This window comes from Pipistrellus kuhlii, unplaced genomic scaffold (genome assembly GCF_014108245.1).
Source record: "Pipistrellus kuhlii isolate mPipKuh1 unplaced genomic scaffold, mPipKuh1.p scaffold_m20_p_7, whole genome shotgun sequence".
In the NCBI taxonomy this organism is placed as follows: Eukaryota; Metazoa; Chordata; class Mammalia; order Chiroptera; family Vespertilionidae; genus Pipistrellus; species Pipistrellus kuhlii.
Genome location: NW_023425573.1, coordinates 42,212,806 through 42,239,438, shown reverse-complemented (window position 1 = coordinate 42,239,438; position 26,633 = coordinate 42,212,806). Strand labels below are relative to the sequence as shown.

The 26,633-nt window shown below is 36.8% G+C and overlaps 1 protein-coding gene across 2 annotated transcripts in view; it reads left to right on the top strand.

Moving 5' to 3' along the window:
* The window catches only part of B3GALT1 (beta-1,3-galactosyltransferase 1), a 473,540-nt gene that overhangs the window by 166,174 nt on the left and 280,733 nt on the right, over positions 1 to 26,633 (top strand). For both annotated transcript variants that reach the window (XM_036421711.2, XM_045575386.1), the window contains exon 2: positions 10,379 to 10,482. The gene's annotated coding sequence lies outside the window, so the exon portion shown is untranslated. The remainder of the gene's footprint in view (positions 1 to 10,378; positions 10,483 to 26,633) is intronic.

The following is a 26,633-nucleotide window of genomic DNA, read 5'->3' as shown; positions in this document are numbered from 1 at the left end:
GCATGTTTTGGATTGTGCACCCTTAAATCCTAGGGGTGCTACTTACCAGCTCTGGGATCTTGGGCAATCATTTAGCTCCTATCAACCACAATTTCCTACTCTGTTAAATAAGAATAACAATATTACTAAATAAATATGTGAGCATTAAATGAAGTGGTATAGCAACAGTTTAATACCAACTAAGTGATTAATAATGTTGGCATTTATTATTCAGATGAACATAGTTTTAATTATTTATTCAAAAGTATCGATGTGCATTTTATGTCAATCATTGCACTAAATTCTGGGATGCAGTAGTTGAATAACAATTTTTTCTCCTCCCTGTTGGTTACCATTTGATTATTTAAGTGTGGGTTGTTATGTGTAAGGATAGCAAATATTTTGTATATATTAGCGTTTGTTTTTAAAATATGTGTGACTGAGAAGGAAAGGTAACAAGTCACAGATTCAAGTGTGTAAAAAAGCAACTCACATTTGTCTACCACTAAGCATAAGTCAACTCTCTGGTTTTTAATTGATTGGTAGTAGAAAATCTAATCTTGCCAGTTGAAAGTAAATTAGTCACCTGTTGTCTCAAACTCACTCACTTTTGATTAGATTCAGGATTTTCCACCACCACTTTTCCCCTACCCCCTGCTTTTTTCTTCCTGTTGAGTTTTTATGTGGTGTCTTAGAACCAGGCTGTCTGGCCTGTGGTTGCATCTCTGTCATCTACAGTTTTGGTTGTCATTTTGTTACCAGAGAATTAAATTCCTCTCTCACTGGTGGGAGTGAGGTTGAGGTTGTTGTGATATCTTCAGAAAAATTTTTTTCTAATATTCACAGGGGAGAATGAGATGTGGGAGAAGGCTTTAAGTTACATTCCTCGAGTTCCAAAGTCCCCTGCCTCTTAAGCCAGTCCTGGAAAAGGTGCAGCTAGGGCTGCAGCAGAGCCAAAAGCAGGGCCAGTGTCCAGAGCTTCAGCCAGGTGTAGCTCAGCACCCAAGCGAATTAAAACTCATTAGTCAACAGAGCCAAATATCAACAGTACAATTGAAATTTCTTTTGAGAGCCAAATTTTTTAAACTTAAACTTCTAGCGCCATTTCTTCAAAATAGACTCGCCCGGGCCGTGGTATTTTGTGGAAGAGCCACACTCAAGGAGCCAAAGAGCTGCATGTGGCTTGAGAGCATCAGTTTGTAGACCACAGGTCTATTAGTGTGAGGACTCCCACATTGTCCTGTGCCACGTGGACTCACAGGGGAGTGCATCCCCCTGCTACAGGAGAGACAGGAAACCTGCATGCCAGAGAGAGAAAGCAAAAACCAAGAAAATGCACTTGCTTCTTTGTTTGGAAGTTTAAATATTCAAGTTTCCCCCCCCCCCCCCACCCTTTACAGTGGCCATGCCCATTCTGCCCACTAATTTGTTCCCTGGAGTGATTGGTAGGTAAGCACCTTCCCAGGTCATTTACTGGGCAATTGTTTCAGTTGCTTTTGTCCAGTTCCTTTCCCCAGGGAAAAACAGGGAACAGACTTGAGAGTGTTAAATACAGTTTCTTGGCAAAGCTGTTTAAATGGTATGCCTATATTATTGTGCCTTCCCTTTCCCGCTTATCTGTTAAATAATAACCAGGTTATTACAGTGGTATCATTTTTATTTCTACCCTGTAGGCATTGATAAAATGGAATTTGCTCTTGAGGCCTTAGAGTTCTGCCACTGCAGCCCAAGGTCCCTGTTTGGCTTTTACCGAGTTTGTTGTTTGCTGAAATGTAGCAGCACCTTTCATCTAACCTCCCACCTTCTAGCTAGAGGTGCTTACCATGCAAATGTTGTTCAGCTACAGTATCCCCTCGCATCAAATAGAGTAATCCTTAGGCTCACTGATTCTCAGCTCTCTTGTTCCTCACCCTGGTCTTCAGAATTTCTGTTATTTCCTCTATACCTTATGGGAGCTGAAGAAAGCTTGCGTATGACAGGAGTCTACCTCAGGCCTTCTCTTTACTTAGACCTGCCTAGCGGACATTTCTACGTATTGTACTGCATCTGGCAATTCGATGAGGTGTAACCAGCAAGGAACGTTTTAGTGCCAGAGTAGATGTGAGGTTAGTCAGCAGTGCAAGAGTTACTGAATGTTTAGGGGAGTTTTTGTCACCCAACTCTCCTGAATTTCCATTCCAAGGTAGGTTCAGGGGATAGGGCCACCATACTATCTGTGCTCGTTTTATTCTCCTTTCCCTATCTCTTCTTTTGTAGTCCAAAAAGGGTTTTTATTTTTATCACCTTTAAAGTTTCCTAGGAAAAGTTCTCCCATAGCATCACATATTTTTACCACCCTTTCTGTGGCCTAAACCCTTTACTTCAATCTTCTAGGATTTGGTTCTTGATATTTAAATCCAAACTCTTAGAATTTTTGTTCCCCCTTAAGCAGTTGGTACTTGCAATTCAAAGTCATCCTTTTAAAGGCTATTGTCTGCAATGTTGAGGTAGAAAGGTCAAATTAGCTGTTCAAAGGCCAAAAAAAAGTGATTCTTTGTTCTCTCTGAATCAATCTCTCTTACCCTAAGGCAAAGAGACAGTTTTCTTTGCTACTTAAATGTAATAGTAGAAAAATAGAAAGAAGAAAAAAAAGAAAGAAAAGAAATTGAAAAAATTAGCACTTAGCAAAATACCCCACTGCAGAAGGAAATTCACAATGATAGGTGTACTGTATATTTACCCATGTTTGCCTAGCTCCATAAATTAAAAGAAAAACAAAACAGTAATCTGCCAATTATATGTCTTTGTATTCTAACTTAATGTTCTCCAATTAAAACAATGTTCAAATGTTTTTGCTATAATAGAGCTATAGATGCTATTGGTGAATTTGTTTTAAAAACTCTTTTAATATACACATGCTTTCTTGGCCAAACCCTTCTACTTATAAACCTCATTGATTCATTTATTGAATGCCTATTGTATGCCATGGTATAGAAATAAATAAGTGTGTGAGGGGGGAGGGGAAGTAGGCACTTTCTTAATCTACTGAATGCTGAGAACCCATTCCTCAATCACCAAGTGAACATAAAATATGCTCAAGTTTACATCCCAGGGAGTGTAGTTGAGGAAGTAGAGATGTAGTTGGTATTTCCTACCTCTGCCACTAGAGAGCGCTCTATTATATCCCCAAGAGTTAACTCATACTAATACATACAATTTTAAAGCTGAGTTCTATCAAAGGCTCTCTTAAATAAATAATATACAGAAATAAATGGTTTTTTCAAATAATTAAAACACTTCCCATCTAATAGCTATCATTTCCCAGGATGCACCTGTTTTTATTTAAAGAGTAGAAAATGACTTCATCTGTTTAAACAATTCAAACTTAGCATTTTGGGTTTTCTTTCTTCTTGGTTTAAAATGGAAGAACATAAAACCATTTCTCTTTGCAGTTCTGTGCTAATAAGATATTCTCATAATTGGATTCTAATATTACTAAACTCAAATTAATAATACATCAAAATCTGAAGAGACAAATGCTATTTTGCAGCTACACAGGGGAACTTTCAAAGCTTCATTAGAACTAGGTTTTTTTCAAACAATGACATTTATTTTGAGCCTTCTTTATTCTTATAGAACATGATCTGATGGGAAGGCAGTATGAATTAAAGATGATCATGAAATTGAAATAAATTAACTCTTTCAGAACATCAGAGATTTATCTCTAGATACTAAATTTCTACAAATGCAAACTTTGAAATATATATTTTTTGACAATTTTGGTCCTGTGATTTTGAAATGTGTATAATATAGAGAGTCTTTTTAAGGGAAAAACAATAAGTAGAAAAATCTCTTTACACATTAGCATTAATTCATTTTAATTACAATTGCTTAAAATTAAAATATGTAAACACAACCACGAATAAATGCATTGTGCTTATACATCTTACAGAATATAATTACAAATAAAATCTACAAATCTGAGAAACTCAGTTTCACAGTATATTTTTTAATGTAACAGAAGATAGATATTTTGTTTAAATAAAATACCTGTTTGCCATGTAAATATGGCTTTGTCTTGCTATACTCAGATTCTCATATAATTTATGTTAATATAGTGCAGAGTGACAATTCTAATTTTTTGATAATGGAAATCCCTTTGTGGAGTGTCTCATTGGCCTTTTTCTCTCTTTGTTTTTATTAATAATATTTGGTGCCAAAATGATTGCATCTATAAGCATGAACACTGGATTCATCTGAGAGTGTGTGGTTATAAAATAGTGGTCTAGATGACACAGAAAACACATGGGTTATTTACTAAATTATTATGAGACATCTAAACAAATGTAAAATTACATTATTAAAGAATAGTTTATAAAATGGCAAACTCAAGATTGCTGTACAAATATGAAAAAAATATTTTAAAAATTCCTTTAACTTGGTTATTAATGAGAACACAAATAAGATGTTATCAACTGGTTCAATAGGGAATTCAAAATACCACACATACATAATTGAATCAGGAATGTCCAAATGAATCTACAAATGGCTGCAAAATTGACCTTTTCCCCCTATGGTTGGAATGGAGGGAAATTGATTTTCCCTCCACCAGAATAAATTTGCTTGTCTTTGGATTAATATCATTTAAACTATCAGTTATCTGTAATTTACAGCTTTGTAAAATAGCTCAAATTGCCCTCTAAACAGACACATAATCACAAAGGGTATGCTAGGTTATGTCTTCTTTCCATTAAAGATACTCAATTCATTTTTAGTCTCACAATCGGTCGTCCCAGTATATTTAAGAGGAATATACAGACCCCATGATCTCTATGAAGACCTTAGAGATCTCCTCAGCTCAGCTATCAGTCTTGAAAATGGACCTCTAGAGACAAAGAGATGCCCCCAAATGAGCCTTAAGTCTTAGAGGAATATGCAGCTCTTTCCTCATATAAAAGCTAAGCAACCTGTTCGGATGAGTTGAATGACTTCTAAGGGAATAAGAACTGTGACACCTTTTACACCTGAAAATTTTGTCCAAGGGAAGAGAGTTATAATAATAAGCCAAATCTTCTCTAAGGATGATTGAGGTTTTTTGTTTTGTTTGCTGTTTTTTCCTGGGAGGAGGGCGTTACCACATACCAGGTATTGCACTAAGTATTTTATATCTATTACTTCATTAACTATCACAATAACACTATAGGGATATGTTTATGAGTGAGGAAAATTCTTCCTGAATTAGCCAGGAGATAACTATTAAATAAAAACAGGGGAAAACAAAGTGTGTAAGTCTTTAATGAATTTTGCAATAATCAGGACAGTGAGTATCTTTTTAAAAAAATATATTTTATTGATATTTTACAGAGAGGAAGGGAGAGAGATAGAAAGCTAGAAACATCACTGAGAGAGAAACATCTATCAGCTGCCTCTTGCACACCCCCTACAGGGGATGTGCCCGCAACCAAGGCACATGCCCTTGACCGGAATCGAACCCGGGACCTATCAGTCTCCAGACCAACGCTCTTCCACTGAGCCAAACCGGTTTCGGCAACAGTGAGTATCTTAAGGACTGGTTTAGATGACACATGTCCTAAAGTTAGATACTTAGATATATATGAAGCACATCCTAGTTCTACACACCTCATCAGGAAAATTGAGTCTACAACCTGCATTTTTTTTTTCATAGCCTTATGTATACATTTGACATAGTACTTGCTAAATGCTAATGGATTATCTTCTTATGTGTTTATGTCTCCTTGACTTCATTGGCTAGGCTTTGAATTATGGTAGACTCAGAAAGTGCAATGTTTTTTGTACATAGCCCTTGTACAGTGACTGGCCCATACTAAGAGCTGCTAAACATATACTTGTGAACTAATCTAAAGTATGCATGTGCAGTAAAGCTAATTCCTGAAATTGGACCTTGGGAAAAACTCAATCATAAAGTAATAGTTGCAAAAATTTTATTTCCTCCTTCAAAATGTTTCAGTGCTATTCGATTTTAGTCTTCAATAAATTTATCAAATTTGGAGCTGCTTAAAATTTGTTCTCAGGGCACATGGGAAAGGCTTGTCTTATCAGTGGATACAGGTCTGCAGATGGAATGTGACATCTTTGAGAATCAGTAGGGAAGAAGTCTATGACAATGTAAAAACCATTAGAAATCATCTAGAATTTTGCACTACAATTATGTATCCAGTGGATTGTCAGAGAGAAGTCTTAAGTGCCAGTACTTATAAAGTTCTCTAAATCTCACAAACTCAATATCACATTTTTTCTTAGAGTATTTCTTAAAATACCAGTGAGTATCAAAGGATGACTAAGGAACTGGGAACACAGATAGCTGACATTCACATTGGCAGGAAGAAAAAACAGAAACCAGAACTAAAGTGAGATTGAGAGAATAAAAATTGGAAAAGTGGAAGTAAAAATTACACTAAAATGCTGGGGAAATGTTTCATTGTGTTAAGTATTCTAATTATCAACTATTTGGTTGGAGAATTAAAATAAAACATGGGATTTTGAAAGAATGTATTAATTGGTCAAGATAGATAGATAGATAGATAGATAGATAGATAGATAGATAGATAATGTTAAACATATGTAAACAGGAACCATAAATCCTAATCAGCAATAGAGGATTTCTTTTGAATTTATCACTGAGCAGAGTAAGAAAGTAATTAAAATGCCATTCTAAATTTGGATTGCAATCTGACAAGATTTTCTGTGGTCATATGGAATGGTTTGCATGTGTGAAAGAGTTATCTAGAGTTCCAGGTACTTTAGAGTTTTAGTGGCCTGTCTTTATCCTGCCAGTAGAATACAATCCAAACCCTAAATTGTCTGGCCAGAGACTGGAAAGGATAGCAGAGATCAGGAAGAGGTAATGTCGTGGGTATTGGTTTGATTAAATACAAACCATTCATTTGCCCTCTACGGCCTTTGTGTAAAGTAAGCTTCTCATTCCAAACCTAATTTTTTAACTACGCATTGTTTCTAGCTTATTTTCTCTTAGAGCAATCTTTTAAAAATTGTGTTAATTTCTTCCTAGAGAGTTTCACAAAATATAATAAACTAGAGGCCCAGTGCACAACATTTGTGCATGGGTAGGGTCCCTAGCAGTTACTGGCTGCTGGCCTGGGGCTCCCTTCCCCTGGCTGGCTGCCTCCACCACAGGCCAGGGATTCCCTTTCTACCCGCCTTGGCCTGCTGCCACCCACTCACCTGTTCCATCATCCTGCCACATCGGAGCCCTTCAGGGCTGGCAGTACCTCCACTGCCACCTACTGCTGGTGCTGCACTGCTGACACCTGCCATGTCCCGTGTCACCCCCTGGTGATCAGTACATGTCTAACCCTTGGGCTGCGGAATTCCCTCCCATAGGGACAATTTGCATATTAGCCTTTTATTATATAGGATATAGTACATGCTTTGCTTTGCTTTACTTTTTACATACTTCTTTTATTTTTTAAATCTTATAAATGGCTCCTCTCATTTTGAAAAGAATTTTGGACAAATCAGTTAGAAAGCCAAGGAATATGGTGTTTTTTGATAGCAGCTAAGCTAAAAAAAAAAAAAAAAATGCCATGTGCCCACAGAGGGACTTCATTTAAAAATGTGTGTGTGTGTGTGTGTGTGTGTGTGTGTGTGTGGAATGCTGGTATTTGTGGTTACACTTTGTACCTCTCACAAGATTGAATCTATTGAGTGTGGGTTATACTTACTATTGGGAGAGCCTGCAAATCCTTCATTGGCAGCAAAGTCACCAGTCTTCACTTGCACCTGTCTTTGCAGCTGGATTTGCTCATGGGAAAGACAGTCGTTTAACACCATGTTATCCTGATGGGCAGCTGTATACATGAGCTTCCTAGGGTGTAGAAGACCTACATTTCATTTAAATAGCTTTCACTATTCCAATGAAATTTGACATGAAAATTAATTTGATGTTTTGATTCAGTAAATTTGGAGGATATATAGGCTTGATTTAATAGAAAAATATTGTTCAGTTTGCCTTGGTCTGTTCACTCTAACAGCTTTTAGTGACTCAGTAAGCACCAATATTTTCAGCTCAGATTAGCTTGGGGTTTAGCATAAAGTAATTCATTCTGTTTTGATGCAAGCCCTTGTTAAAACATGAGCTACAGCCATACTCTTTGCTTTTGTCCATTTTAGCTGTCTGATGTTCCCCCAATAAAATCTGAACTCATAATAGGGGCCATGTATGTTTTGCTAACATTAGTGTCTCTAGTACACTGTTAATGTGTTAACTCTGGATATATTTGTGCTTAGAAAATCTTTGTTAAGTGGGATCATGAGTGAAAGAATACAAAATTATTTTTCCACTGCCGAGGAGGAGGTAAAGATTCCTTCTTAAAATTACTCAAAATTATTCCAAAACTGAGAAGTCTCCTTGTATCCCATTGTTTATTGTTATTTATTGAGATATAATTTATATACAATAAAATGTAGATTTTTAAGGGCACAGTTTCATAATTATTTCAAGTGTATGTTCACATGTAACTACTATTTCAATCAAGACAAAGACTTTTTTGTTATTCCAAAAAGTTCCCTCATACTACGTACTTTCCAGTTAGACTGTTACAACAACTTTTTCCCCTTTTCTTGAACTTTTTGTAAATTTAACCATAAAACATGTACTTTTGTGTCTGGTTATTATTTTTTTAACTTTAGATTTATCCATATTGTCCCCATTGATATCTAATAGGATCAATGGGAGTCAAGAGAATGTCCATGTTGAAAATAGTAAGATTAATAAAGAAGGATTGCTATTTTAAAAACTGTTGTATGCCTCTCCTTGAAAGCTTTATTGGTCTCACCCCTTCCCTCAATCTTTAATCACTTGCTTTTAAGAATTCCAAAGACATCCTATATAATAAAGAGGTAATATGCAAATTGACTACCATGCCTTCCCACAAGATGGCCGTCCCCATGTGGTCACAAGATGGCTGCCACAAGATAGCTGTCAGGGGAGGGCAGTTGCACATGATTGGGCCAGCAGTGGAGCAGTTAGGCATTGATCAGGCTGGCAGGCAGAAGTGGTTAGAGGCAATCATGCAGGCATGCAGGGGAGCAGTTGGGAGCCAGCAGTCCTGGATTGAGAGAGGAATGTCAGACAGCCCATTTAGGCCTGATCCCAGTCAGTTGGATATCCTTCGGGAGGTTCCAGATTGGAGCGGGAGCAGACTGGGCTGAGGGACAGCCACTCCCTCAAGCCTGTGAATTTTGTGCACTGGATCTCTAGTCTATAATAATAAAAGTGTAATATAATAATTAGATCAGACAACCAAACGACCTTTTGAACACCCTTCCAGACAAAGCTGGGGATGTGAGGGCCAAGCCCCTCGTGTGAATTTTCATGTGTTGGACCTCTAGTATAGAATAACAATCTTGGAAATAGAGTTTAGAAGTATCATTCAATTCATATAGTGGTACTATGAGCCCTCCATATGCAGATCGTTTGACAAACCAAGCCAGACCAAGAGAGGCACATTTTAGAGCAGAAGACATGGCCAGTTTCCTGACTTCTCTGAACTAAAGCACTCGGCCATTGCTTTCCCTTATCCTCCAGGCTGTTCTGTGGGTAAAGAGGTGCCACTCAGACTACACAGGTTAAGAAAAGCTCTCAAATAAGGTATTCCCACTACTGAAAGTCTGCTTTAAAAGATATTTCCAGCAACTCATAATTCTTTGGAGTACAGAGGGTGGTCTTGGGGTAGAACTACAAAGGAGGTTTGCCAAGAATGGTAGTCAGTTTGCAGGCAGTGGAAAGAGGCTTCCCTAGGAAAGCCTGCAGAAAAGGGATTCATTGGGTTAGAGCAGTTTCTGATTGACTACCAAAGCCAGCTTTTTAATTTATTTTTATTTTTTATTTTTGCTAGTTCCAAAAAAGAATGCCTAAACCTTTGTGGCAGAGGAAGTCTATCTTACAGAACATGCTGGCAGGGCACCCTTTGTCACTGGCTCAGGTCATTTTATTATAGACATGATGGAAGTTCTTCAGACTCCAGTGGGGATTTTTAGGTTAAAAAAAAAAACAGGTATGTGTGTACACACACACACACACACATTGGAGATTGGAACCAAAATGTATTAGTAAATTTTATAATAGGTAAAGTAATAAAACAGTCTTAGTAAAGCTACAGTTCGGATTCATTATAACAGGCAATGACACCATTCATTCAAAGATGGATAAGGGGAAGGATTGTAAATGATTTAAAATAAAAGAATTATTTTTTAAAATTGTGTTCAAGTGCTGATTATTGTGTGCAAAACAGTCTGATGCAAAATATGTGGAAATTTCATGAAATGACAAAAAGATCATCTGAGTAACTTCAAGCATAGTTTACTGTTAGCTGAAGTATACCAAGAAGTTTATTTATATATTTTTATTTTCCCTTAGACGTGGTAGAGGCACTTCAAGAACTACTCAGTCCTGGAGCGGAAAGATTGGGTGAAGACATGGATGCTTTACCCTGAGATGAGTAAAGAAGTTTTCATTATAAGGTAACAGCCAATTCCTACTTTTGCTTTTATAGACTTTGAAAATTAACAAAACTGCCCTGGCCAGGTGCTATACAGGAGACAACCGATCACATTTTCTCTCTCATTGATGTTTCTCTCTCTCTCTCTCTCTCTCTCTCTCTCAATAAATAAATACAAATATATCCTCTGATGAGGTTTTAAAAGAAAATAAGCAGAACTGTGATATAAACATAGGCAGTATTATCGGAAGTATTAAGGATACTCTAAATTTGGTTACGATTTTGTAGTAGTTCATGCTTTATTCCTTTCCTGTGAAGTGTTCAGCAGTAATTCCTTGGCAAGCATTATCCTTCTGTGAAGTAGGTGGTATGTGGGAACAGTGGGAATTGCAAAGCATCAGTCCAGCCCAGTGGTCGTCAAACCAAGGCTCCCGAGTCACATGCGGCTCTTTGGCTCCTTGAGTGTGGCTCTTCCACAGAATACCACGTGAGGGCGCGCACATACAGTGCGATTGAAACTTCGTGGCCCATGTGCAGATATCGGTTTTCAGCCTGGGTAAGTCTATTTTGAAGAAGTGGCCTTATAACACTCAAGGGGCCAAAGAGCCGCACGGGGCTCGCAAGCTGTGGTTTGCCGACCACTGGTCTAGCCACTGGGATTCCAGCATTGTTGGTGGAGACTTCCCGCAGTGCCCCTGGCCTTTCTCTCCTCCTTCTCTCTCACATCCCGAGCAGCTCCTAGGCTGGAGGGATTGGATCCTGGTACATCTCTAAACCATTAGTTGGAGGAGCTCAGCTGGGGAGCAAAGGAAGCTTTCCTTTTTAAAAGTCCTAAAGTGTTGCCTGCTGTTTATGGATCTCTGTGACTGGACTCAGTGTTAAGAGGAGTTTTTCTTAGGAAAAAAAAAGATACTGTGGGCCCTAAATTTTCATGTGACAATAATTTTACCTAGAGGTTTACCAGCATTTCTGATTTCAGTAACTCTATTTCAATATCAAGAAACTTACACTGAGAATTTTTCCTCCTTCCTGTCTGTTAGCTTTCTCCTGAAGGACTCAGGGTGCATCTCAACTGTGGCAAGACTCCTTGTTCTAGGGCTCTGGGGACGGTGACATAGACAAAATCTGCCCCAAGGATCAGTCACAAGGACTCCCATGGTCTGAGGCAATTGTATAGCGTAGGCCTCACTTTAATATTTGGTCTGGTCTTACTAAGTCCTCATTTAGTTATCTCAGTAGTCATTCAAAATTGATTGACTTGAACCCATACTGAATAATGCAGAGTCATAGGTTTCAGGCTAATGGGGCCCAGGTACTCCCTGGTATTTCTCCTGAGCCTTATTCTAATGTTGTCACAGCTACCACCACAGTAACCCCCTCAAGAACATAAGGTAACAATGCCGATGCTCAGTGGTCTCACCATGGAAAATGCCCATTGGCCACAATTCTAGAAGCTGTTTTCTTCTATCAAGATTTTGTCTTGTTTTGGTTTGGGTTTCATAACCTGTGTCTTAAGTTTTGCTTTCTTGTTTTTTGTTTTTTTGTTTTAATTAACACATTTTGTAGAGCAGTTTTAAGTTTACAGAAAAATTAACTGAAAATTACAAACTTTAATTACCCCTCCCCCCAAGCACACATAATTTTTGTTATTAATATATTTTATTAGTGTGATACACTTCTTACAGTTATTGACACATTATTATTAACTAACGTCCATTACATAGGGTTCAGTCTTTGTATTCTACATTATATAGACTTTGAAAAATGCATAATGATCTATTTCTGTTCTTATTTTGTTATACAGAATATTTTCACTGCCTTCAAAAAGGTCCCATGTGCTTCCTTATTTGTCCTTCCCTCTGAATCCCTGGTCTCACATAATTGTCCTTATTTCCCCATTCCCATCCCAACCCCCTCCCTAGATATCCCCCCTCTAATCCTCCCCCCCCCCTCGCATTGTCCATGGCCACTGGCTAGGCCCATATGTATGTACACAAGTCCTTTGGTTGATCTCTTCCCCTTACCCCCATCCCCCTTATTTTCCCTCTGAGGTTTGAGAGTCTGATCGCTGGTTCTCTTTCTCTGGGTCTGTTTGTGTTGTTCATTATTTCTTCTAGATGTGTGAGATCATGTGATCCAAGAAATACCCTTGTAAGAACCTAAACTGCAACAAGCCATAATGGTTATGCTGAGAGGCAAATGAATCAGTCTGTAGTGAGTTCCTTTCTGGGCCAACAGTTCTTTTGCGTCCCAATTTCAATGCCAGACAGTTCCTTATGTGTACATGCCAGCCATAATATTTCAGATCTGGTTGGTGGACAAATGGTGGTAATGCAGGTCCGCCTGACTCTGGTTTGGTCCTGGGCATCCTTCAGCAACATGCAGCTGCTGTCTGCTGGTATGCTGAGGCGTCGTCAGCATCTTCCATCTCTGAATTGTGTCTCTTCTGTCTTCATGGCTGGAGCACTTCTGTCTATTCCTCTCTGTTACAGAATTCCAGATGGTCTCGGAGTTGTTTTCTGAAAATATACAAACATATTCTCAACCAAAAGTTAATAAAGGGATATTTTCTTTAAATTTTATTTGGGATTCTGTTATGAATCTAAAGTAGTCATAGTGTAGCGCAACTAACTTAAAATGTAAAAGCTATCAAGACTACAGTATAAAATTTCCAAAAGTTTCCTATTATTTAAATTAAAAAAGGGGGTGACAGTGGAAGAATATCATGTAGGAAATATATCCTGATAATAATTTACATCTAAAAAATTTGTGCTTTAGAAAATTAACCTTCATTTGAAACGCTAATAGCAGAGTTTTGTCTTTTTAAGAATGGTATATAATTGGAATCATAGAGTATGCAGCCTTTTCATATTGGCTTCTTTCACTTAGCAATATGCTCTTAAGCCTCCTCCATGTCTATCTGTGGTTATACAGCTCACTTTTCAAATTGTTGAATAATATTCCATTTTGTGGATAAACCACATTTTGTTTATTCATTTGCTTATTGAAGAACATCTTGGTTGCTTCCTAGTTTGATGGTTATGGGAAAAGGCGCTATAAACATTTCTCTGCAGACTTTTGTGAGTTTCCAACTCATTTGCATATATACCAAGGAATGGGATTATGTTTAGTTTTGTAAGAAATGGCCAAATTGTATTTCAAAATTACTGTATCATTTTGTACTCTTATCTACAATGAATGAGAATTCCTGTTGCTCTATGTTCTTATCAGGATTTGGTGGTGTCAGTGTTTTGACTTTTAGCCATTATATTAGGTTTTTAATACAAGTAATTGCAAAGGAGATTTGACTGTCCAAAAGTCTCTGGACACAGCCACTAGAAATTTCTTCAGTTTTTACTTGCTAATGAGATTGACCTTTTCCCTGGCAACATTCACTGTGGTGATGCACTTGAATGAGATAAATATGTGTGTGTGTGTGTGTGTGTGTGTATGTGTGTGTGTGTGTGTGTGTAACTACTGTAACCAAACTTATTTTTAGACTGTTAACAAAATTAAAACACACATTTATTTGAGCAAAGAGAACTGCAGCACAGAGACACAGACTCAGGTAGCAACCCAAATTGTGCTTCATCCAGACAAAGGGGAATCTGCCTTTTATAGCCAAAGTATCTGCCCAGGTTCCCAATTAGGTTTATTTTATGTAAATGAGATATTCAAATTTGTATACTTATGGTTTGTTTGGATTATGCAATCCTGATTGGTCAGCATTATTATGGAGCAGTTCTGATTGGATAGGGCAGGTCTTATCCATTGATGGAAAGAAAAAAGTAGGAACTTCTTAAAATCATTGACTTATTAATAGATTCTGTAAATCAGCAGAATATAGTGCAAGAAGCCGAGAGTGTTGAGCCTGAGGTTCTTCCCAGTAACCAGAGTGTGTGAGAAGCCCCTGTCAGCATTGGCCATTAGGCTCTTATTACTTGTAAAATTTGGGCCCTCACTTGACCATAGGAGTCCATCTCGGCAGATAAATTTCTTCTTGGGGTTGACATCAAATGATTTTTTTCTCCTTGGAGTTTAAATTACTATTCTATATTATAGAAAGATGTCAAAATAGGCAAAGACTATTCTAATAATACACCACCGTTAAAATGAAAACATGCAGAGTATATCAAATACATTTTTGTTTCTAAAAACAAAATGTGTGCCTTTTATGCATCCTAATATTAAGACAGGTCATGCTTGATGTTATTTTAAGTTAGCTTTTTTTTGCATGAACAACAGTGTTTAGTATATACAAGCTACATCAAATTAGTCATTTCTAATTTTTGTATGTAGTTAAATTCAACCATGCAGCTATAACCACAGGAAGAAATCCTCCATAATCCTCTCAAATTATAGTAATTTTTATGTGTGCTTGGTATATGTTTCTGTTTATATTTGGGTGTATTACTTTATAAATATTTCATACGAGATAAACTTTCAGAGTAGACAGCTATTTTCTCCAATGTAAGGCCTATTCCTTTCATATTCCTATTTTTAAAACATAGCACAATGTGTTAAAGAAAAAAATATGAAAATGATTAAAGAAAGAAAAGAATAGTTTCTTTAAGAGGGACTAGCGCAGTGGGTACAGTTATACAGTATGGAAAGAGATTGGACTCAACTCTAAATACAGCTAGGACAATTGGATGGGTACAGCCAAGGAGCACTGAGGGAATCAGGGGGTAGAAAATTGCTAAGAGGCTGGGGGATCCTTGTTACACTGACTCTCCAGGATTCTGATTGAGGGTAATAGCTGTAGGGAATCGGGGATGGGAAATGTGATCAGATATCAAGCTAGAGAGGATTTTCTCTAAAGTGAGGACATAGAATTTTCACTACAGCTGGACTAAGCAGGCCAAGAAGAGAATCCAGGTAAGAATCTATTAAAAAAGAGGATCCAGAAGAGCCTGACTGATAAAATAGACATCTTCTCTACTTTGTAAAAAAAAAAAAAAAAAAAATGCTCTTAGTGGAGGAAGGATGGAACAGAGAAGAGAAGAAATTGGCAATCAAAGATTAAGTATATATACAAATTTTATAGAGAAGTAGAATGATTCAGAGGTGTATTGGCATTGGATGTACATCAGATCTGGGTTCCTAAATCATTGATATTCTAGTAAAGGAAGTCTGATTTTCAATCAGTATGCATAAAAATTATCTTGAGACCTTTACTAAATTTCATTCTCTTGGACCCCACACCTAAGCATTTGAGTAATTTGAAAGGTCCATGATCCTTGGGTTTTAAGAAGCACCCCAGATTACTCTATTGCAGGTGACCTGTCTGCTACACTTTAAAGAACACTGATTTGTACCACTTATACATCTCCTCCCTGCAGTGTGGTTGATGTTAGAAAGTACCCCTGAGAACACGGTGATAGTTGGGAGCAGGCTCAAATATAGGAACCAAGACAATGTACCAACAAAATTGAGTAACTCCATGGCTCCTTACCATGATGTTGATAGAGACATTCTAAGAATTTGAAAATGAGAAAGCAAACTAATTGGAGAAACAATTGCAAAAATTGTGTCCAAGGTTAGGACAGTTAAAAAAGGAATGAAATGCATATTTTGTAAGTAGAATAAGTATTTTCTAAATAGATAAAATACAATACAATTATTTAAATATTCAATGAATTTCTTATTTCAAAATTATTAGTTATGATATTCACAGTTATAGGAGAAATGATAAATACCCAAGAGGTCCAAAAATGAGAAAATGATTAAATTAATCAGAACACCCATCCTAATGGAATATTATTTTCACTGCTTTGAAGAATGATGACATTAGGAAGTATGTCAAGTCAAAAGAAAAATGAGAATCTATAGCTATATACTATATCTGGCTCTTTCCATATAAAATATGCCTGTATATGTAGTGAAATTTTAGGCATTTTGAACTCTAAAATTCTCTTAGTTATAACATGGTACTCACAAATTCAAGTGCTAGACTCTAAATCCTAGGCTAGATAATTTAGTAATATCTGGAATCAGACATTTAGTCATGAATCCTTATTAGTTAAAAGTAAATAATTTTTAAGGCAAAAGATGTTTTGAGATTATGCTACTATTAGCTCCAGGCTGATCATCATAGTAAGTAATATCTGGCTGATCATCAGAATGTAGATTCCTTAGAAATTAGACTAGTGATTCAGTTTCTGCAGGTCTGAGTAGAAACCTTCGAATGTGATTTTTTCAAATGCTGTACTGGTGGCTTTATTGATTAGCAAAAGTTGGCAACCATGGCTGTCAGCAAGATAGTCTGAATTTATAAGATTTCTGCAGTGATCAGAAAAGAGAGAGAGAGAGGGAGAGAAGGAAAAATAATGTCAAATTCTAGAATGTTCAGTGTATATAATAATAAATAAAGTAGACATTCAGAGGAGGAGAAGAGTAACAGGAGGAGGAATATTTGGGAGGTCCTTCTAGAACAAGAGCCTCGTAAGCCTTAGTGGCAGATGTAAGGTAATACTGCAGAAACCAAAAGATTCACTATCATTTAACAACCTTCACGTTGAGATGGAAAGTGGTGAGAAAATGAGATCTTGAAACATTTAGAGATGACAATGAAACAATGCCCCATTTGGGCATCAATCCAAAGTATAAGCCCTCCATTGCTTCCCTAGAGGCCTGATCCTTTCCCAGGCTTTTGCTCTCAAGTCAGATATGGGTGTTGAGGTAAGGGATTTCTCCTGGGAGAAGAGGCTCCTCAACATTTGGGGATGAAAAGTCATGTGTGGCCTGTAAATCAGTGTTTCTTAAGGGGCGGGAAAAGAAAGAATATTTGTCGAAGGACAAAACATGTACTCTTAATGTTTATTTGAAAAATGGGGCTTTTAAAAGGCAGGGAATTAATCACAGAGTAAGTTGAGCTTGAATCTTTGCAAATCAGTATGATTTGCTTATTCAGAAGAAAAGGGGAGGTGAGATCTATTTCAGTAGTGAGACCACATATACCTGAATAAGTCACACAAATGTCTTTCTTCTGTGACCTGAATTTCTGCTTCAGTACAAATGCTGTTGTTTTAAATGTACACTCCTCTAGCTCATGTTGCCTAAACAGATAGTAAATTAGTTTAATGTCACATAAGATTTGGGATTAGGAGGTCAATGAATTTTCTTAAATGGAAAAAGCCATTACCAGCTTGACTAGAGTTAATTGAAGAGTGAGAGTAAATGAGGCTGGATGTGATTGGAAGTCATAGTGAGCAGGGCCTCAAGTTCTAGAATAAAGAGTTTTGACTTGACTTTACAGTGAAGGTTCCTGAGGATAATGAGAAGCTAAAGTTGGGTTGTTTGAAGAAGACAATCAGTCAGCAGTAAAGGAGCTGGATTAAAAAGAGGGGGAACAGGAAATGCAATTAGCATGCTAAGTAGCTAATTACCATGAGAGACAACCTGGAGTAGGCTGTTGGCAGTAAAATGAAAAGGAAAAAAAGAAAGTTAGTGAATAAATATAGGGAAGTTTTCCAACTTAATTAAAGTAATATTGATTAATCATCTACTAAGTGCCAGTCACTATTCTAGGCCACTGGGACATCACTGAACAAAATAGAGTATATATTTTATCATGGGGAAACAAACATAAGGAGCAATAATTTCATTATTATAATATATATTATGTTGGAATTTGGAAATGTTATAGAAAAAACATAAATTTGACTTCAGTAAGAGAAATCAAATGGAAAGTGCAGAAGTTTGCAATATTAAATAGAACTGTTGGTCAGGGCGCCCTCATTGAGGACAGGGATCTGAACAAAGGTTTTTAGGAAGGTGAGTGAGCCACTACTCTGAAGGAAGGCCATTGCAGGAAGGAGAAAAAGGAAAAAGCAAAGACCCCAAAATGGGAGTGTGCCTAGGGTATTCCAAAAATGGTCATATTTTAAATTTGGAAATCTAAAGTCATACTGCTCAACTGTACCAGTCACCAGCTACGAAAATTGAGGATTTTGCTGGTGGAAAGCATCTCCCTCTTTTATACTTCTTCTTCAGGAGGCCACATTAAATTTCTAAAAGACAAAAGAGATAGAAATAATAAGAGTGAATTAAGGAGTCAGCCTTGGGTCATATCTATAGTTAAAGTCAGAGAAAATGGAGAAGTCAGGAAAAACAGGATAGTGTCTGTCCTTAAAGGCAGTATAAAGAGGCATGGCCAAGACAAGGAGGCTCTCAGATGCCAAATGCAGCAAAAAGATTAAGGGGAATAAATATTGCAAAAACAAAACAAAAACTCATGGGGCTGAGAGAAGGCTCATTGGGGCTACTAAAGCCATGATGTCCCTAGAGACAGCAGTCTTGGTTGATTGAGGGCACAGATTTACAAAGTCCCCAACTAGTGATGTTTTTTATACCAGATACAACGAAAAATCTGTGCTCTTAAGAATTAGTGATATCTTAGACAAAGAGTATGATAGCTTTACAATATCCATTAAATATAGTTTAATAATGTTTTGAAATCTGTCTTTGTGAAAGAAAATGTTGACAAGTTTGAAATACTAAAATTAAATGTTAGGCTTTAAACTAACAGTGTGCAACTTCTCCATCCTCCTTGTTCTTCCTGTCTGCTTCCATTTCATAACAAGGCACAATATTGACATGTTGAAGATGTTAGGGCTCCACATGCTTTGGGGGAGCAGTGTTGCTCTATTTGCAGAAATTCTCTGGACCTAAGTGTAGATTGTTTGTTTTTTGTTTTTGTTTGTTTTTGTTAGCTCATCACCAAAGCTTGTATTTATTAATGCAGGTTTTTTTAGGACATGTTGATGTTCTAGTTTCAAAAACCCAGCAGAAACACGTGGTTATTATGGTGTTAAGAGCAGAGCCTGCCACTATTTGATAGCCCCTTCAATAGCTCCCTGATAGGCCTTTTTTCTTTTAATGTGTAAGAATTAATACATAGCAAAAAGTAATGGCTCACTACACTTCTACAAGGATGCTAATAAAAAGATGTATAGAAATGAAGGGATTTATAAAATTGGTATAGTCAGCTGTGGTTCCTGCTCTCTCTGCTATGACCTAGAATTCATTTTTTTTCAAATATCTTTTTATGCTTTGTAGTGAACCTACCAGAAAGAGTGAGTTGAAAGCAGTTTAGATGTTTAAGGAATGGAAAAACTATGGGTGAAACAGCACAGGGTGTTACATCAGTGGAGTCAGTCTAGATCTTGTTTCAGCAACCTTGGTACTTAAGTTCTGGCTAAGAAAAAAATTCAAAGGCAAGACTCAAACTATAAGAAAAAGTTTATTTAGAAAGTCACAAATATAGAAGAACTAAGCCATAGAAGAAATGGGCTCGGGGAACAAGTTATAGAGGCAAAAGAAGGGCCCTTTGAGCTTAGGAGAAAGAGAGAGGCAAGGCATCCTACCTGTTTTGGCTCAGTGGATAGAGCATCTAAGGGGTATAACCCTCATGATTAACAACATGCCAGGGTCAGGGGAGGGTTTGAATCACATGACTAGTGATATGAAAAGTCCGGGTGTCTTAACTGAATGATCAGTGATTTTTGAGCGGAGGAAAGATTACAGTGGGGCGAGGTATTACCAGTTTTGCCCATTGCTAGGCACCTGAAGCTTTCAGCCCTGGTGATCTTCTGTACCTGGCCCATCATTCTTGCTCTGCTTATGTCTGTCTAATTCCCTACCACAAAACATCTTATATAATAAGAGGCTAATATCTAAATAGACCAAAGGGCAGAACAACTGAATAGCCCATTGCCGTGATGTGCGCTGACCACCATGGGTCGCACGCAGAACATGGCAAGCATTGGTAGCATGGTGGGCGTTGGTTGGCCATGGTGGGATGGTGGAGAAGGTGAGCTGGGATGCCAGACTAAGGCGGGGCACCTGTAGTCTTTGCTCCTGCATGCCATGGTCCCATCTGGTGCTTATACCTGCTGCTGGTCCTGGCCCTGCTTGTACCCGCTGTGCCAGAGCTGCTGCTTGTACCCACTTGCTGGTGCCATCAGCAGGTGTGAGTGGGGCTGGCGCTGTCAGCACATGAAAGCAGTGGCAGTGTGTGTAGGGCTCCTGGTAAAGAGGACTAGGGGCCATGGTGGGAGGGGCAGGGCAGGGGCAAAGAGGATGGGCTGAGACCCACCTCTATGCCTGCAGATTTGTGGCCCACAGTTTCTTTCAAGGTGCAGGGATTTGTGCACTGGGCCCCTAGTATTAATATAAGAAAAGGGGTGGGCTTGTTATTCTGGGAAACCGAGAGGGAAAGTGTGTGAAAGCTGATGTGTGATAGATGTTATTTGGAATTACAGGATTGATTGAAGGGGGATCAGGTTCATATATAAGGTCAATCCCCTAGCCCTCTTTTCTTCTTTCCTCTTCCTCACAGACTCCTATCATCCTGTCCCTATTAAACCTTCTCTCAGGAAAGGATCCGCCATTAGTCTTTTTATACAATATTTTATATGACTTTAAATCAGTGTGTTACTCTCCCGAATGTATTTACCCTCTAAATAGGAGATGAAGGTTGTGCCTCCATTAAAATAGTTACAAAATAGCCTGCTCAGTCTGGAGGGAATTTTATAGGTTGTTTTTGTGTGTTTTGTGTTTTTGTTTGTGTGTGTGTGTGTGTTGTTTTGTTTTGTTTTTTAACTTGGTGGTTGTACTTTTGCATTTATTTTTTGCTTCTGTTTTAAAGAAAGGAACTGTGTTTTTCCCATAATTGTAACATGATGATTTCTAGGGTCTCCTTGCTTTTAATCAACCTGCCTTTTTCTTTCTCAACTCCATAAATACATTGGCTAAATTTCTTAGCAAATGAAAAATTCTCACAGCACTGCTTGTATGTGCTTTTATTATTTGACACAACTATCATTGTGTTTCAAATGAAAAATTCTTAAATTAAAATCTCAATTTTATATCCTGTGATAAAAATCATCATCTTTTCCTTATATGCACTGGCCCAGAAATAGTTTTTTAAAAGGTAGCACTATTGGGTTTTATTTCTTGGAAGGGGGAAAACATCAGTCAGAGTAGTAAGACAGAAATCTAGTTTATTTGGTATTATGAGATCATGGATTTAGTAGCAGTAGAGAAATATTTACTGAATAAAATAATTGACATATATAAACACTAGAAGTAGTTGCTTACAAATAAAAGGTATTATAAAGGTCTTTATTTGAATTGGTCATTTTAAGTGCAAAAACAGCTGAATTGTTCATTTTTATAAGCACATAAGTATGCATGTCTTTTATTCTTCAATATCTAAAAATACAAAAGATATGTGCTTTAAATAGAGTAAGAGAAAAAATAATGTTTTATGAAAGCATCTCAAAGCTCTCAGTTAAAGGATAAAAGAAATTATGCTCCCCCCCACCCCCTTTCACAACAAAAAGCAGCAAAAGAAAAATTTGGATGGAGGAAATAAGCAAACCAAGTGAGAATGTGTGGCATGGCTGAAGCCTGGAGGTACCATAGTTAAATTAGCATGATTATCTGCTTTACTACTAGGAGTACTGTAGTTTAAATAAAATCTTAGGGATGGAGGGAGGTGCGTAAGGAGTGTGTGTGTGTGTGCCTCGCGTGCTTGCTCATGTGCTCATGAACACATGTGAGACAATCCAAGAGATAGAGACTGAGAACGAGCTCAGAGGGAAGAATTGGAGTTCCAAGAGGAGAAATTTGATGATCTTTCAAGTTTATGGTTTACGCTCATGATGGCTTTTGTTGCTTTGGAAACATCATTTCCCCTTCTTGCATCTGAAGTTTTTTGAGGAAAACAACTCCACTCCATGTCAAAATAACCTCACAGGAACGATTTAATAGTTCCTGCTAAAAGCCTGTAAGAACTCTCAGGACAGAAGATGCAGTTTTGTAAAAGCATTCTCAGCCTCTGTCACTCTCAACAGATGGAAAACCTGATGGGTTTATTTATCAAGCCGGCATCTGTAGAGATGACAAAGCAAGAATAATTCTTCAGAAATTGTCAAATGCCAGTTAAATAATGCCAGAAATTACACATTGACCTCCTTCAATGGCACTTCTCAATTATGGCTTCACTATATCCAGTTTTAGTTCACAACTTTTAAATGAAAAATAATGAGGAAACATTTCTCAGATGCCATTGGTATGATCTCTGGAAAGAAATTTTCTTCCTCTATGTTTGTTTATTAATTGTGGGGTTTTTTTCTTGAGCATATGTGGATGGTCTGGCTATAACCATCACTGGAGTAACTATAAGCATCTAAGAGGCTCAGTGCATTTCTAGGGTCCCAGACAGAACACAGTAGAGGGAAAATGCCCATATTGTTCTTATAATAAAGGCAAGAGAGTTTGCTCATAGCTGTGTGTGTGTGTGTGTGTGTGTGTGTGTGTGTGTGTGTATTTGTTGTGCGAATACATTGCTAGTACATAAATCTAAAGATGAATATGGCTGGTTATCTTTAGGCTAATGTTATTGGAACTTTCAAGTCACTTCCTGATTTTAACTTATTCCTGGGGCGAGAGTAGAAAAAATTATTGAAGAATGATTCATAGGAAGAGATTGAAGTAATTACAGGCTATTTAATAACAGTTGATTGTTTGAACCACAATGCTTTGATAGTAGGTCTATCATATCACCTGGGATAGTGAAAATATTAACTATTTTGAATAATTAGATTATTTATTGGTTTGCTGCTAAATTTATAAAGTAAAATAATAAGGTGATCTTTTAAAATTGACATATAAAGAACCAATGAGGTGAACAACTTCATGCTATATAGATTTCAATAAATTAAAGAGCAGTGATCATAAAATTATTACCCTTTAAATAAACTTGTATGGATAAAGTAAATGGAAATGGGCCTTGAATTTATAAAACTAAAAAGGAAACTCCTTAAGGTGGATATCTTAAACTAATTTCTTTCTTTCCTTCTGATAACAAATCTATTAAATGGTAAATGAAAACAAATAGAAAAAGGTTTAGTAACTAAAAATTCCAAAACCTTATATTAATCACTTTGTAATTAATAATATACTTTTTAAAAATACTAATATATAAGGTATCCAGTAACTATTACTAGTTTTTAAATTTCAATTTTCAGTTTTTTTCCTCGTAAGCTTTTAAATTTATATTACAACTAAGAGATAACTATAAACTGTGATCTTAAAAGTTTCCTGATTTTAGCTTGAAGTTCAAACTTGAAAGATAGTACTAAACCAAAATAAAAAACTACCAATACATTTTTAATCCTTACCTGATAATATCTTTATTCATTTTTAGATAGAAGAAGGTAGATGGAGAGAGAAACATGGATTGGTTGCCTCCAGTATGTGCCCTAACTGGGATCAAATCCACAACCTTTTGGTGTATAAGACAACTTACCAAGCAACTGAGCCACCTAGTCAGGGCAAAAATACACCTATACATTTTATTTTAAAAACCAAACCAATGTTTTAAACATTGTGAAACAGTTTATATTTGTCTCTTAGTTGTAATGTAAATATAAAACCAATTAGAACTTTTCCAAATTTGGAACCATTTTGCCCCTAAAGACAGCTCTCAGAAATATTAATTCACTCTTCTATAGCAGTAAAAAAAAGTCAATGAGGTTGAGCCACCAGTGGGTTGCTCTTGCAATAATTAAATACCCAGAACTTTACCTTGAAGTGCCTAGTGTCTAGCCTTCACAGTGGTGTTGAATATGAGACAAGTATATGAATGAATTACATGTGACATTTATGGTAAGACTAGAGCCTAATTTATGCTCTAAACTCTTAAGTGTTAATTCCTTTGAAGTTTTCAGTGTCCTAGTGAAAGGAAACTTATCTTATATCACTTCAACATCCCATTTTTCTTTTTTTTTAAATTATTTTTTATTAAATTACTATCTGTGTACATATTTTAACATTGCCCCCCCCCCATTCATACCCTCCCTCCCCAGAGTTTTGTGTCCATTGGTTGTACTTATATGCATGTATACAAGTCCTTCGGTTGATCTCTTATCTCCCCCAGATCCCATTTTTCTCTTTCAATAGAAAAAAAAGGACAAAGGACCATGGGTAGTTTATTCATTCATTTAAGGAACATTTATTTAACACCGCTTTGTGGTAGGCAGTAAACAGGTGGTAAAATTTACATTTAAATAATGGAGATATTATGTTAAATGCATTTCACCAATCTTTCCATAGATACAATGATAAGGATCAACATAAAGAAAAATACAGGATGAGATGAGTACATATCACAGAATGCCTTAAAATAGTCAGAGGCATCTCCAGAAGAGACAGATGATGGTAAAGGGAATGTCCTAATAAAAGCAACCAAGGATGCAATCAGTAGGATGTTTGCCACTAAAAATTCTTAAATTTATCTTCATAATCTTTCTTTCTACCCAACCTCATGGGTTGACTCAACTATTACAAAAGTGCTGACAAGCAGTGAACTACTGGGTGGGCGTTCATGTGTGACTCTTTGTGGAAAATTCAGGGGTCCATATACTTCAAATCAAGATCTTCAGAATACTTGGTTGCTTTGAGGCTTCCCATCACTTTGCTATCACCTAGGCTAGTGGTTGGCAAACTCATTAGTCAACAGAGCCAAATATCAACAGTACAACGATTGAAATTTATTTTGAGAGCCAAAAACGGACTTCTACACATGGGCCACAAAGTTTCAGTCGCACTGTATATGCGTGCCTGCACATGGTATTTTGTGGAAGAGCCACACTCAAGAGGCCAAAGAGCCGGATATGGCTCATGAGCCACGGTTTGCAGACCATTGACCTAGGCTATTGCTGAATCCTGAACACTGGTAAGGGTAAAAAACCTTACTGTTAAGTTTTTATCAGGTTGGCCTCCTGAAGGCTCCAATAGCTGATATGTTTTATATTATAATATCAAAATGTAATAGGTTGGCACACTACACTGTCAATGTGATCTCCAACCTACATTTCCAACAGTATCATTCACTGCTTCCAGATACAAATTCCATGCTTTGTCCAAAGTACTTTATTTACTTTTTCTTCAGCATACCTTAAGTTATCTCATTTCCAAGGAATTCCTCCTTTGTTAAATGCCCACCCAATTTCTCTTCAAAAGCCTATTCAGTTTTCATAATATCATCACTGACCACCTTAATCTAGAGTGGTTTTTTTTTAATATCTGAATTCCAATTTTAGAAATCTTACAAGCTCTCTAGCACTGTTTCCATATTCCTGGGTGTCTACTATTTGGTAATACCGTGTTTCCCCGAAAATAAGACCTAGCGCATGGAAAGATAAGACATTCCCTGAAAATAAGATCTAGCGCAACTTTGGGATAAAAAATTAATATAAGACACTGTCTTATTTTTTGGGAAACAGGGCACTTGTGAAATTGTGATTGCCTTCCTTGTGTTAAAATTTCAAGTGCACTTTTTCTATTTTGTGCGTAGGTTCCATTTACATAACAGATCTACATAATGTCCTATATTCTAGGTATCCTTTTTTATGCTTCAAATTCATCTTTCTAGCTTATCTTTAAATCCTTGAAGACAGGGTACTTTGGCCAAATTCAGTGTTCAATAAATGCAAGTTGCTGGGTTTGAGGAAAAAAAAAAAACTTAACAATAATCACCATGCAAAAGAACTGCTGTTATCATCACCAGGAATTTTCTGGCTCCCTGGACTAATATGGAATTAGTACAATTCCATAACAGATTAATTGCTATGAATCATGAAGTGGTTAAAGTACTCTCAGAATTTAAAAGCTATACTTGAATTATAATGAAGTTTCTTAATTTTGTGTCAAGTCCATAGATTGACCATCTTCTATTGTTTAGCCAACTTTACTTAGTGCTAAGAATTTCCTGAGACTACACAGAACATTGAATTGGAATGGAAACAATTCTAGCCTATAGTCAATATCCTAGCATTAGTTTAAGATTAGATATTGTATGCAATTACACATCAACCATGAAAATAAGCACTAGCCAGTTTCCAGATATCAAAATAAATTATCTTAAATTTAAGGTTTTGCTTTGTTTCTGTTTTCATTGATTAGTTTTTCATGGGAAGGCAAATTATAGGACCATTTGCTACATATAGATGCCTCTTTTCTCTTAAACTAGTGATGAAGGAAAAATAAAAAAATGACTTATCAGAATTCTTCAATTTCCATTGATAGCTGCCTGATTAAATTATGGTACATCCATAAAAAAGAATGAGTATATAATTCTCTACATACCTATATAGAAATATC